Source organism: Pinus tabuliformis, chromosome 6, assembly GCF_031772625.1.
Source record: "Pinus tabuliformis cultivar Carrire ecotype Pingquan chromosome 6, CPIR1, whole genome shotgun sequence".
NCBI classification, from domain to species: Eukaryota; Viridiplantae; Streptophyta; class Pinopsida; order Pinales; family Pinaceae; genus Pinus; species Pinus tabuliformis.
Genome location: NC_142292.1, coordinates 1,911,595,014 through 1,911,609,346, shown reverse-complemented (window position 1 = coordinate 1,911,609,346; position 14,333 = coordinate 1,911,595,014). Strand labels below are relative to the sequence as shown.

Below are 14,333 nucleotides of genomic sequence, written 5' to 3'. Positions count from 1 at the left end.
GTCAACGACCCATAGCAGTACACCCCCTTTTTTCCGCAAAAGGGATAGTGCCTGATCGATGTGTCCGTGTCGTTCACCTATCATCATCAACCCGATCATCATGTTATAATGTAAACCCATTCTGCATATATATGATGTAAATAATCTCAACAGAACCGTGTCATGTATATAATGGCCTAAGTAAACCTACTTTTCTGGTGACAATCTACATTTTGGGAGTTTTTTGTCTCACCGATCCATTCTCGAATGGTCGGCAGAGTTTTCCTTTAGTTTCACCCCAAAATCGGAATGTATTTTGTCACTGGGACCTTAGGCGAGTCCTGGTGTTATAGATCGAGTCTATGCAAAAGTGATTTGGGAATAATCCTAACTATTTGGTTAGGTTATTTTATTACAAATTGCTTGGTCTGCTGGATTATATTTGTGTCGCAGGAATGGGTAGTCTGTGAAGGTCTATTACTGATGGGTTTTCCCCTCTATTACACGGAAACCGCTCCCTAGAGGTGGGAAACCCGTTCCAGTGGTTCCCGTGTTCCCGGAAGCTTTGGAACTGTATCGGAACGTTCCCTTTTCTGTGGGAGCTGCAATGGGAGCTTCGGAAAGTTCCGGGAGCTTTGAAGACTGTTTTTTTTTGGAGTTCTTGCGTTCCCTGGGGTTGGGGAATACAAAGCATGTAGACAAATATGTTGAACTGCCCACAAAACAGGAGGCTTTATTGAAACCTTCGCAGGAAGAAAGGCCAAAGACATCCTTAACACCGATATCCTTAATTGAGAAAGTGGAGCAATCTCTTGATGGGTTAAGGAAGCGTGTGACACCTCAAGGTAAGGGCGATATCTAGGATGTCATGCTGATGAATATTTATTTTTTTGTTTATGCATATGTATGGCAGAAGATTGTGTGCATATTGTATGTGGCAGTCAATGCTTAACCATTAGAGTCGCTTTACTTTTTCTTATAAGAATAACTAGAGAAACATAGGTAAAATTGTTCCTTTGTTTTTTAAGGCAGATTGTTTCAAATATTGGTCATGTGTTAGAGAACTGATAATGAACTTGACATTTTAATATTTTATATATATAAAAGGGAGAGACTTAAGAAGAGAGACACCCAGAGAATATATTTATATATAAGAGAGATTATATATTTAAATTGATTTTAATATTTGAATATTTTGATTTAATATTAATTTTGATTATTATATAATTATATATTTTTTTAATTATATAATATTACCATTCCCGATTAGCCCTTTCTTGTAAATTTTGGGGAAACCTCTAGCCATTCCAACTTCCCGACACCCGTATCCAAGTTCCGAATGTTCCCACGTTCCAGAAACTCATGCACCATAGGTTTTCCCCCTTATGATGTAAAAGATAAGAAAATTATGATGTAAAATGTCTTGAGGGTTGGAAAAATAATTTATCCTGTCATACGTTAATTAATTAAATTTTCTGGCAAAAAATTAATTAAAATCCCGAGCCAGAAATTTAATTTATTCTAGGTCCTAGGTAAATTTAAATTCTCCAAAAGCAAAATTCGCGGGTCCTTAAAAATCAAAGCTCTCGGGACTAAGGTAAATCAATTATTTTGCTAAATTTTAAGCCTTTGGTCCCTAGGGGTTAAGTCAAAGTCAAATTTTTGAGGAAATTAACTCAAAATTTAAATTTTTGAGTTAATTAAAATGCATTTAATTGAAAAATTCGAATTTCCTCAAGAATTTAATATTTCGACAGATGAGATTAAAAGAAATTTTAATTCTCATCAACGGTCGAGATTGCTTTGACGAGGATTACTCGGGCTAGCCGTTGGAAGATTTATCTTTAAATAGGAAGTCATTTGTCAGTTGATCGATCCGATCTTTGAGTCGTGTGTTAAGCGAAAATGTCTTGTGTAATCTTTTTTCTGAATAATAAAAAAAGACTTTGGGGTTAATTTTCGCCGGTGTTACTCTTCATGGAAATATTGTAATATGTGTCGTTTTCATGTGTAATTTTTTTTTTAGTCATTGATGATAGCTTTTGAAGAGTGATTTGAGTACAGGTATCTTGCTCAGTCGCTGGGGTTAAGTGATAATTTAAATTTTGAATGTAATAGCAGGCATCTCTATTTATCTGAATTTTGTTATCATTTTCTCGCTCTATTTTGATGGCTGGATTGAGTTTCACAGGAAAATCTTGATTTTTAGATCATCGGGCGTTTGAGGAAGTTTTCTGTTGGACCAACCAACTTCCGATTTGTGCTTTCTGAAGAGCCCAGTTAAATTTGATCCCGGGCTTATCATAAGATTTTGTGTAATACATGAATGGTTTTGAGTTAAGCACCTCTTTTAAAATTAAAAAATTTAATTTTTGTGTGGGAAATTGACAAATCTGGTTCTTGAGAGCCTTAGATTATCAGATATGGGAGCGGAGTTGGACTCGCACTCCTCAGATCTGACAGATCTGCCATTTCTGTGCATAGATCTGTAAAGTTTTTGGGTTTTATTTATTTTTTGTAGATTTGGGTTCTGGGTGTTTTTGTTTTCAGGTACAGGTTGCAAATCTGAAGGTGAAGTTTGATTTGAAGCCAGATTTAGGGCTTGGATGGTAAGATCTGGCATCAAAATCATTTTTGCAAGGATATTATCCAGCTTTTTGTGGTCTAAGGGTTTTTTTTGTTTTTTGTTAAATTTGGAAATAATTTACAGAGGTTTCACTGATAAATTTGAAGCAGAATATATCAACTTAATCAAAGATTTTTGGGAAATTTTTTAAGGGTTTTATTGGGCTACCATTTTCCTTTCTGTTTGCTGCATTTTTCCCCTCCATAAAATTTCGAAAACTTTTCTTTTTACTGGCTACGTTTTGGAGTTTTATCTGAAAAATTTTGGGTTTCGTTTTCTGCTCCCTTATCCCTCCATTCCTCCTCGCCGTCTGATTTGCCATCTTACGCTGCGTCATTCCAAAACCGTGACCTTTTTTTTTATCACAGTTGCCAAGCCCTCATCTCCCCAAGCTTCGTTTACTACCTGCAAGCCCCATCTCCCTCCTTCATTCATCCTTTCGTTGCTTCGTCCAGCTCGCCTCTGCTTCCACTCACTACGTCTTCCCTTCGCGGCTCCCTCATTGCTGCTCTCTCCTACAATTGCATCCATATGCCGTCGACCCTTCAATCGTTGTTTCGCTGCAAATCGTATGCGTGCTGCCTCAATCCCTCGCTGCCTTGCCACTACTCCAAACCTGCAACCCGTTGCCCACAACTTATCGCATTTCTCTGTCCGCTTTGTTGCGTACCCTCTGCTAGCCGCCACTGCTCCGACCTACAAATGCACACAAACACAACAAATAAAAAACATTTCGATTGTCTTATTTATTACTTTTGTAAGTTTTGGTTAGGGCTAGCTTTCAACTTTTCTTGATTTTTCATTTGTATTTTTATGATGTTTGATTTTTATTATTTCACTTTAGTTTAGTTAAATTCCTTGTAGTTTAAAATTCTTTTGGTTATTGTTTTTTGAATTTTATTTTTATTTTTTGATTTGATTTACATTTTATCATTTTATTTGTTTTTTATTTAAAAAAAAACATTTCTAAAAAAATTTATAAAGATTTTTTTTACTTTTGTGATTTTGAAACTACCAGTAATTTAAATCAAAGAACTTAAACTTTCACATTTTAATTTTTATGTGGCTCATTGCCTATAAAAATTTAAATTTAACTAAGTACTTTTGATTTTCATTTTTGGGTCACATTAAAAAATTTCGTTTAAGCTTGCTTCATAAGTTTAGCACATTAAAATTGTCTAAGGAATAATTAAGATGCTAATTTAAATTTCCTTGGTATTTTTTGGTTCTAAGTGCAAAATCTTAATTTTTCATGATTTTTCTATGGTCAAGGTGCAATAAATGTTTTAAATCATATTGATTGTTGGAGAAAGATTAATTTTTCTAGATTATCTTACATGCTAAAGTTTTGAGCATTTTACATTTAATTGTTCATGATCGTCGCGTTGCCACATTATAAATTCCTCTGGGCGACTTGTCATTTATTTAGTCTTTGGTTAATTCAAATTAAAGGCACTGGTCTGTAGTCATTTTTGTCTTGTGATTGTGTCTATCTATTTCAATTGACCGAGACTTATTCTAAATTCATCAAGTTGTTCATCCTTAAAATCTCCCTGTGTTCCACAGGCTACCCCCATCCATTAAGCTTAGGGACTACCCCCTTGACTTGTCTAGGAGAGAGTCTAAACAAAGTGAGTAAGGATTAGAGTGACAACCCTTACTCTGAGCGTTGTCGTGGGGCCTAAACACTTTGTGCGACAACACATTGAATGAGCCATCCTTGCCTCACTTCAAACCTTAGTTTTGACACAATATTCAAAGGTTAGGGTTATTGGGACTCCTCTTGTCGATGAAAATTCGAGAGGAGAAGGGGACATAGGTTGTGGTGACCATTGTTTTAAAAAATGGCCGAGTCGACTCCGACTTGGTTGAGTTAGACCAAGCCAATGCTTTGCCGAGTCGACTCAATGGCTGAAACAAAATAGTTGGCCGGGTTGTTACTGAGCCAGTGATTGACTCGGTTGACTCGGTAACAACTTGGCCGACTCGGTAATGACTTGGCCGACCTGGTAACAACTCAGCCTGCTCAGCGCTCTGACAAAAATCCTGAAGCACATTTGTCAAAAGTTGTTCTGCCTCCTACATATCAATGGTTGGTTTGTTGTTTATTGCATATTTATAGCTCTAAAGTAATCTATCATTGTGAGAAAGTTTTGAAAATTACAAGGCCGACGTATGTTTATCCTAGTGGCATGAATTAGAAAACTGAAACAATGCGTTGAGCCATACAATGTTTTTAACAAGGCAAACGTTTTGGCAGTGGACTAATAAATACATATTTACCTCTGATTGTTCTGGAGCTTGACCATAATTAAATCAAGGGTTTTGAGACTTCATTAGGGGCGGATAATTGGTATTATTGTTGTTGTAGTCTAGTGATTGTCCTTAGGCTGAGGCAAAAAAGAATCCTGGCATTGGTGGCTAAGTATGAACTTTGTATTGGACAGTGCATTGGGTGCCATTTTGATATAATAGATATATTCATGAGCCTACTTTGATCATATGTTGTCTTCTCTCTATATTCTAAAGCTTTGTGTTTGGAAACATGAATGAAAATCTTTAAAATAATGTTTTTAAAAAAAAAATATTTAATGTATATTTTACAATGACCGAATCATTGAAATCAAACCAGTCGAGTCGATACCGAGTCGGAGTCGGAGTTGGAGTCGACCCTCGGCCGTTTCCGAACCGGAGTCGGAGTTTTAAAACATTGGTGGTGACAGTGGGCCCTTCTCCCAAATTGTTGTTATGCCCTCTAGCATTAGCCTATTAACTAGGCTTGCTAGTTTGTGCAACAACGAAGATCATTCATTTGTGATCCCTCATCATCTCATCACTTGGAATTTTGGCCCTCTTAAGCAATTCACGCTTTCCTCTTGTGGAGGATTTTGAGTAATCTTGATGCACTTTAACATTTGGAGCTAATTTGTCCATCTTTGGAGCTATTCTTTGGATGAATGGAATGTATTCTTTGCTTGCTATCTTGTAAGTTTATCTAGGTGTTGAAAATTTATTTCTTACATGTCTAACGTATGGAATGTTGTTGATTCTAGCAATTGCAATTGTGCCATTGTTGAATATTTATGAATGCTAATCTAGATGATCTATTACATGAACTAATCATAAATAATGTCTAAATGAATGTCCTTAGTTGTGAACTATTGGTAGCTCTCCCATGAAAAATACATCTTCCATTGCATAGGTAATTGTTTGAATTTTGCTTGCTAGGGCATCAAAATTTTGGCCTCCTTAGAAGCTCTTTGATTCATCTAATGCATTGAGGACTCCAGACTCCCAAGGAACAAGGGACTAGTCCATTTGGTTGGTGATCACATCTTAATTTTATCCATAATTTCTCTCTCTCAATTTGGCCCTTTAAAGGCTAAGTTATGAAACTAAGGCTTTGTGTGAATCCTTAGGCAAGAGGAATTTTGGTGGTTGGAGAGCCTAAACATCAAGAGAGAAGTATTTACCACAAAATCTATCTTTTTGGTGGGTATCCACTTCAATTTCATCCATAAGTTTCCTTGCCCCAGTTGTTTGCTTAAGAGGGAAACCCTAGTTTTCCTTCCTTCGATTTAAGGGCTTCCTTGAAGGTTTCATGAGCCTTGGCATAACTAACATACTTTGTAAGAGGCCTTTTCTCCTAGCCTTGACCTTGAGTTGCTCCAACACTTGTCAAATTTATCAAACCCTAGGTCTTGTGTCCTTATTTCTAGGTCTCTTCATAGAAAGCAAATTTTGTCCTTGTGAAGTCTTGAACCTAAATTATGTCTTTCTTGAAGACTTCCTAGTGAGATCATTTCACTCATTAACCCTAGAATACCTATTATAAGTGATTTATTTCTTACCGAGACTCCTCACATCGATGAAAGTTCGTAAAGAGCTTGGGGTTTTCGCTATGTTGACAGTGGGACACTACCCTATTGTTGTTTCTTGGTTTAATTTACACCTTGTAGGGTTTCCCTTTCCAAGGTTTGGTAGATTTTGCGGGAACAGGATCTACATGAGATGTACCCCACTTTGGATGTCAAGGATATTCTTGGATATCCAAATTGATGGGATACAAATTCTATGACAAATGTTCCAAAATTCGATGGTGATCCTTCTTCAACTATGGATCATGTTGCCAAATTTATCAAGTATACTTGAACATGGTTCATGAGCATGCTCTCATGAGCTTTTTCATTAATTCCTTTGGGCTGATCAAAGAAACTGGCTTAAATGTTCTTGTAGACCTAAAGGCATCCCTTCCATTAAGGTATTCATTGAATAATTTCGTAAGTATTGGGGACCAATGTGTCATTTTGAAGTTGTCCTTCAATATTTGACCATAGCTATGCAGGAGGAGTGCCTCCTTAATTATGCTGAAGAAGTTGAAGAAGATCGTTGCCATACAAAAGAAAACAACACCTTTGATCATCTTGATCATCCTATTAATGAAATAAATTAGGGTTGTGGTGAAGAAGAGTACCATGAGGATAAGGAAGAGTCCTTTCTGGATCATCAATATGAGCAAATTGAAAGCAAGTCTGAAGATGACCCAGGAAGGGAGCATGGTGAGAATCTTGCTGAAGATGATACCTTAGCAAGTGGAGTTGAGGCAAATTCCACCCTTTTCATGAATGTTAAATTTGATGAAGCATTTTCTGAAGACTTTGAAAAGGGTGATCCCATGAATTCCCTAGAAATTAACATTTGTGATTTTATGCATATCAAAGAGGGGAAGTGGGATATGAGTAGCCATCATTTTGACAAGGATCTGATTTATGATACTTATGATGATGTTGATGATAACCTTGTCCTATGCACTTAATTTAATTGGGAATATGTGATTGTTGATGTATTTGAGCCATCCTTATGTCTTCCTGTGATCGTCCCTTAGTCATATTCAGGTTGCATAAATTTTGAGCATGATGAGCTAGTGTTGGTTGACCCTTTTGAATTTGATTGTTGTGATGAGTGACCTGCTAACCAAAATTTTATTTTCCAGGAATCTTCCTCATCTTATCGCTCCCAGCATGTCCCTAAGGACATCCATGAGAGTTGTATACATGAGGTAGCTATTGGGAAAAAGTTCCCAAAATTGATCATCGACTACTCCATATTCATGTTGCAAGAGACAATTATAGGAGTAAGCAAAATTTGGATCCCTCTTTTTCATCCGCTACCTCTTCTCATGGTAGTGAAATTGATCCATGGATATTTTATTGTCCCACGTCCCACCTGTGTGATTCAATATGTGAGTGCTATGATATGGATGATTGTGATGTTTTCTTGTTTTATCCCATGATTAATCGTAGGGCTAAGAGGTGTGATATAAATTTAATGATATGCTAGCTACATCGGTTGTATGGTTATACTTAGGTGATGCAATATGTGCTAGCATAAAGGAGATAGTTGCATTGCATATTGTGTCAACATCCTAAGATCTTGCATTCTCATATTATGTTTCATTTTAGATTTGCTTTCATTTAGAATAGATTTTATTTTTTGTACTCATTATATCATCATATAAAGCATGGGCGATACCCTACACCTAGTGCACATGCTCCCAAACAAGTTGAATTGGATGTGCAGGTTACAAGGCCTACGAGCCCAGGGATTGTTGGAGTTCTCATGAACTCTCTGTTCGAGCATGTGGATCATGCGCTCTATGTTTGATCTCATGTCCCTGAGTTGCAGCGAGATGTTACACACCAAAATAGGTACCCCATAGAAGGAAATTTTTCTCTTACATTTGACAACCCACTGGTCAGTTAGACAACCAATAACCCTTGTCAACCACCATTAGGCATTGATATGCAGTGTGCATCCGCCACTTGCATCAACCATGTGCCTCTCGCCATCTGGCATTAACACTTGGATGAAGGTGGGTTGAATTTCAAAAGGTACTTGATCATTTTGCAATCAGGTGCTTATACTTATTTGTTTTGGGCATTTAGTATGGATAATGGGTGATCTGGAAGATTGACAGACCTTGATCGTAGTTTTGTTCTCTCCTTTTGCCAAGGGGGTTAATCCTTGACCCTAGTCCAGTGGACATCCCTTAAGGCCCTTTGGGTTATAGGAGGGGCACTACTTGCAAACCATGATTGATATAACATGTTCCATTTTCCATCTATCATACTTTACACCTTCCATGCCACATTACAAGCCTTGTATCCCACCTCCATTCTTCGGGTGCAACTTGTCATTGGCTCTTGAGGATTTGGCACTCATATGTTCACAAACCTTGAGTAGGGCCCAAAATTTTGGCCATGGGAGGTTGATGCAGCTAAAAGAAAAAGAAAAGGCATTATCATGCCCCCAACAAAACAAGAGAAAATCAAAATGCAAAAGATGGTATGGACATAAAGATTAGCACGTGGGCAAAAGCCTAGCATGAGCTCTACCTACCTCATACGGCCATCATCCGGTTCCTCCATCAAAAAAGAACCTTTGCATGTCCCAACCTTGATGAGCGATAAAATGACTCATCTCAAAGGGCTAAGATTATTGCTACATCATTCAAAGCAAGCTTTAATCCCTTGAGCTATAAGTGGTAATGCAAAAGAATAATCAAGAAGTAAAAGACGCACAAGTGGGGTGGAAAAATCAGGTTGAGCTGGTATCTCGTGCATCTACGAAAGCTCCCTCTTCACATTTATACACTCGAGATGTGAACACCCACGTCAACTAGTCCCTTTGACCATGAATTCTTCTCCCCTCCATTACCATATTATTATACACTAACACCTATCAATTGAATGGTGGACCAGGGAATTGTTTCTTCCCCATAGGGGCTGGAAACACCGAATAGGGTTTACCATTAACCACACCTACCAACGGAGAAAACACCTTTGCGAGATTTTGGTTATGATTTTGGCAGGGGATCTTTGTTTGAAGTATTAATATGCCCTTTGCATTCAAATTTGGTTCACCTAGATGCATTATTGAACATAGTCCCTAATGGATGGTTGTTTTCACTAGAATCCATGTTGTTGTTATTAAGTGGTTTAACAACCTTGGCCTTGGTCACTCACTCCATAAGTACCTAGGCCCTTCAGAGAAGTACATTGGCCAAAGCAGGTGTAGCGTTGAGAGGCTAGAGCCTCCTAGCAACACTAGCAGATGACACATGTCTCGGAGTGTCTCCAGGATCCAGGACGTTGGTCACCTTTGACCTGGTTTTGAGGATTCTTCATGATGACACCGTTAGACCCAGTATGCCCCCAGGTTGGCCTTGACACAACCTGATGGGTAGGAACCGGTTCAAAGCCCAGACGAGGATGGTCTCCCATCAAGAGACTAGGGAGAGCTTGTTGCACAAGAGGAAGCCCTAATGCTAGAGAGGAGGAGGCCTCATATAGCAGTTGGATACCCATGGAGACCACTTGATCGCACCCTAGCTGGATCCTGGTGTTGAAAATATAATTAGTGTCGATTTTCATAATGTAATACAAATATATCATTGATTATATTTATTTCTTATATTCATCAATATTATTTTATTTCTAGTCAAAGCATATTCTTCATGCTTATATGGTCAATTGAGTCGAAAGAAAATTTACGAGTCAAAGAAATATAGTTGAGGCCAAGTCGGATTTTTTGTAAGAATATTTTTTTTTTTTTTCTTGAGTCAAAGTGTCAAAAAGTCAACACAAGACCAAGTCGACCCCTCCTTGGACAAGTTGGCTTGTGTGACAACCATTTGACCCTCCTGGATAGTTATAAATGCAAGGCAGTTCAACCCACTCATTCACTCACTCATTCACTCGTCACATCGATTTTTGTGCAAAAAGACAAGAAAAAGGAGAGAAGTCAAGAGTGAGAGAGAAGTCAAAGGAGAGGGAAATTCGGGTGTTTCTAGCTTATTTATGCTCACATGTGCGAATGCTTTGGGGTTACTCTGTGAAAATTACAGGTTTGAAACCTTAGGTCCGAATTGCAAGTTTGAAATTCTGAGATTTGATTGAATTTGACAAGAATTGACTAGCGTTGACTTTTGTTGAATTGTACTTGGTTGGAGGAGTTTTGGAGGAGGGTTGACTTGGATCTTTGTGATAGTCTTGGTCTTGGTCTTGGGTCTTGGATATTTCACTTTGATCTGATTTTATAAGAGGATTTTTGGGTTTTCCTCTTTGTGGGGTTTTGCGCTGGCTTGGAGCCTAATTTCTATTGATCTTTGTCTCTTTGTGATCTTTATGTTTTTGGTAATTGCTTTATGAAGAGAACATAATATTTAATAAGAAGCCAACAAATGTTCACAAGTAATTATCAAGTTAAGAGAAATCATCAGTATCTACTTGCATTTGGTTTCTCAACATGGTTTCAGAGCTAAGGTGAAGGAAGGAAGCTTAAAGATCATCTCTTGTTGGCACTCTTGTTTGAAGGCATTCTTGTATCAACTATCCTCTCTCTCTTTCTCCTATGGCAAGATGCATGAAGGAAGGTCTCAAGACTCTTAGAAGTCTCTTGGAATCCATTAAAAGATGCATCACCAAGTTCATTTCCAAGCTATCTAAAGAAGTCGAGGATGGAAGTCTCTACTTCGCTCTTACAGGTTCATTTGAAGATGATAATACATGGGCAATCGATAGTGCAGCTTCAAGACATATGACAGGGGAATGTGGTCAACTCAACGCTCTTCTCACATAGTTGAACTTGGAGACAAGAATAGCTACTCAGTCAAAAGGATTGGATCTACCTCCTTAGAGCTGGAATCTAGTGGGAACATTTATCTCAACAACATCCTCAATGTTCTAGGCTTGAAAAACAATTTGCTTTCTATTTCTTGCTTAGAAGATAAAGGAGACGACGTAGCATTTGTTGATGGCAAAGTTATTGTTTGGGCAAAGGGATCTAGTATAGAAAATGCAAGGGATTATTGGGATTCGTGATGGGAGGTTCTATAGAGATTTAAGTCCTCAAACTCTAGTACATTTAAACATCTGTTCTTGTGAATTATGGCACAAAAGGTATGGTCATCTCCATTACAAAGTATTGCCATCTTGTTGGTCAAGGTTGTCATTGATGTCAATATGGCATTGATTGTGATGGCAAATATTCTTGTGATGTGTGATGTTTCCCTATACTCATGTTGACCCTAGAAGAAATTCCTATGTGCATGTGTCACTTAAATCAATATGAGGTCAATCCATTGATGACGTCAACCCTAGGGAAATATATAATGATCCTTGATAACATGCTCTAGCCTCATGATGTTCTTTACCTTGTATGCCACAACATAATAATATACATTGATGAATCCGTAGCCCTTATCTATATGATGGCAAGCCCTCGTTGATTAATGCTCATAATGAAATAAGGATGCCTATCCTAATGGAGAACTCAGGTGAAGAAGCCCTAACCTCTGTCCTAGACATTTTGATGACATGACTAGCTCTATTGAAGAACACTTGCTCTAGGACCAAATGTGAGCTCATTACACTTGATGACATGAATTAATGACCACAATTGAAGCCCTAATCCTAAGAGGTTCATTATTGTAAAGCCTTGAAGGAGCTTTTACCTTGAATGCCTTATTAAAGATGTCCTTATCCTATTAAGGTTGATGGCCTATGTCTATGAAGAAGGAGCCCTAACAAAATCCTAATGACTATCGTGAAAAATAATAATGACAATTTCACAAATATAATATTCTTGATGGAAAGATGACCTCACCTAAGGATGACATTGACATCATCTTGTAAAGGATTTTTTTCCCTTTCTAATGAGCTATTGTACGCCTACTAACTCCTTCAAGATTGTGAGAAATTGATTTTATAAGTTAGAAAAATTATTATTTTTGCCTAGCCGACTTGAGCCGACTTGCGTTGACTTGTGTAGGCTGTCATGTCCCCTCAAGAGACATGTCTCATCGTTGGTCAAACCAGTATATATAAGAATTCAAGAAGCAGGTTGATAGGGGGAGTTCTTGGGCACCCCATTTGCCATTGATGTCCAACGGGGAGAAATTGTTTAAAGGGCAAGAATATTGCCATCAATGACAAAGGGGGAGATTGTTGGTCAAGGTTGTCATTGATGTCAATATGGCATTGATTGTGATGGCAAATATTCTTATGATGTGTGATGTTGCCCTATCCTCATGTTCACCCTAGAAGAAATTCCTATGTGCATATGTCACTTAAATCAATATGAGGTTAATCCATTGATGAAGTCAACCCTAGGGAAATTTATAATGATCCTTGATAACATGCCCTAGCGTCATGATGTTCTTTACCTTGTAAGCGATAACATAATAATATACATTGATGAATCCCTAGCCCTTATCTATATGATGACAAGCCCTCCTTGCTTGATGCTCATAATGAAATAAGGATGCCTATCCTAATGGAGAACTCATGTAAAGAAGCCCTAAACTCTGTCCTAGACATTTTGATGACATGACTAGCTCTATTGAAGAACACTTGCTCTAGGACCAAATGTGAGCTCATTACACTTGATGACATGAATTGATGACCACACTTGAAGCCCTAATCCTAAGAGATTCATTATTGTCAAGCCTTGAAGGAGCCTCTACCTCAAATGCCTTATTAAATATGCTCTTATCCTATTAATGTTGATGGCCTATGTCTATGAAGAAGGAGCCCTAACAAAATCCTAATGGCTGCCATTTAAAATAATAATGACAATTTCACAAATATAATTTTCTTGATGGAAAGATGACCTCACCTAAGGATGAAATTGACATCATCTTGTAAATGACATTTTTCCCTTCCTAACGAGTTATTATACGCCTCCTAACTCCTAGATTGTGAGAAATTGATTTTACAAGTTTGAAAAATTATTATTTTTGCCTAGCCGATTTGAGCCGACTTGTGTAGGCTGTCATGTCCCCTCAAGCGACATGTCTCATCGTTGGAGGTCAAACTATTATATATAGGAATTCAAACTCCTCATTCTAACACAGGAATTTCGGTGAAGAAAAACACATAATTCGGATAGAAGCACAGAAGGCAGAGGAGGACGTTATAGAATAGAGTTTGGGCAAATACTTTCTGTGATTGGGCTTCCTCCATTACAATAGTGGACAAGTGTGAGAACAATTTTTTGTGTTGGTGTAGAACTCGACTACAGTCTAGATAACAAGCTTGAGGGAAGCTCAAACCTTGGGTAGAGACACCTGTGGTTAAGCACAAAAATTGTAAAGACTCGCACTGGCAGTGACACCTACGGTAGTTTGGTGAAGAACACATATTAGAGGCACACAACAAGATAATTAAGGGTTCAGAATTTGTGTTGTATAGATCGGACTGTTGAACAACCTTGGAGGCTTGGATCACAAAATTGTTAGAGGCTCGGAATTACAAGGATTTGTCACCTATAGAAGCTTAGAATTGTTTGGTATCTCTGCTGTGATAACCCCAGAACCTTACATAGTCACCAAGTGCCTCAGACTTGTGGACTAGTTGATTGTGGAGGCTTAGAACAGTTCGGATTTGTGGCAGCTTGATGTGCTACCCATGGTACTAAACATATTAGATCTGTGGGGTAGTGTTGCTTAGAGCTTACCATTGTGCTGGACAGACTTGTGTACAGTCACCTGGAAATACCTGGCATTTACACCTCTATTTGTGGTGAACTAACACATGAACAATTACACCTAAATTGGCTCGGATTTGGAAGCAGTCTTGTATTGTGACTTAGACCTGTGTGTGGCAACCACCAGTGAGATACCTCACCTTGGACTACAAGAAATTTGTGACAGGTAGTGAACAATCAG

At 38.0% G+C, this 14,333-nt stretch overlaps 1 protein-coding gene across 2 annotated transcripts in view; it reads left to right on the top strand.

The window, feature by feature from the left end:
• The window catches only part of LOC149266824 (Acyl transferase/acyl hydrolase/lysophospholipase superfamily protein), a 103,317-nt gene that overhangs the window by 54,697 nt on the left and 34,287 nt on the right, over window positions 1–14,333 (top strand). The gene's annotated exons all lie outside the window — the stretch shown is intronic.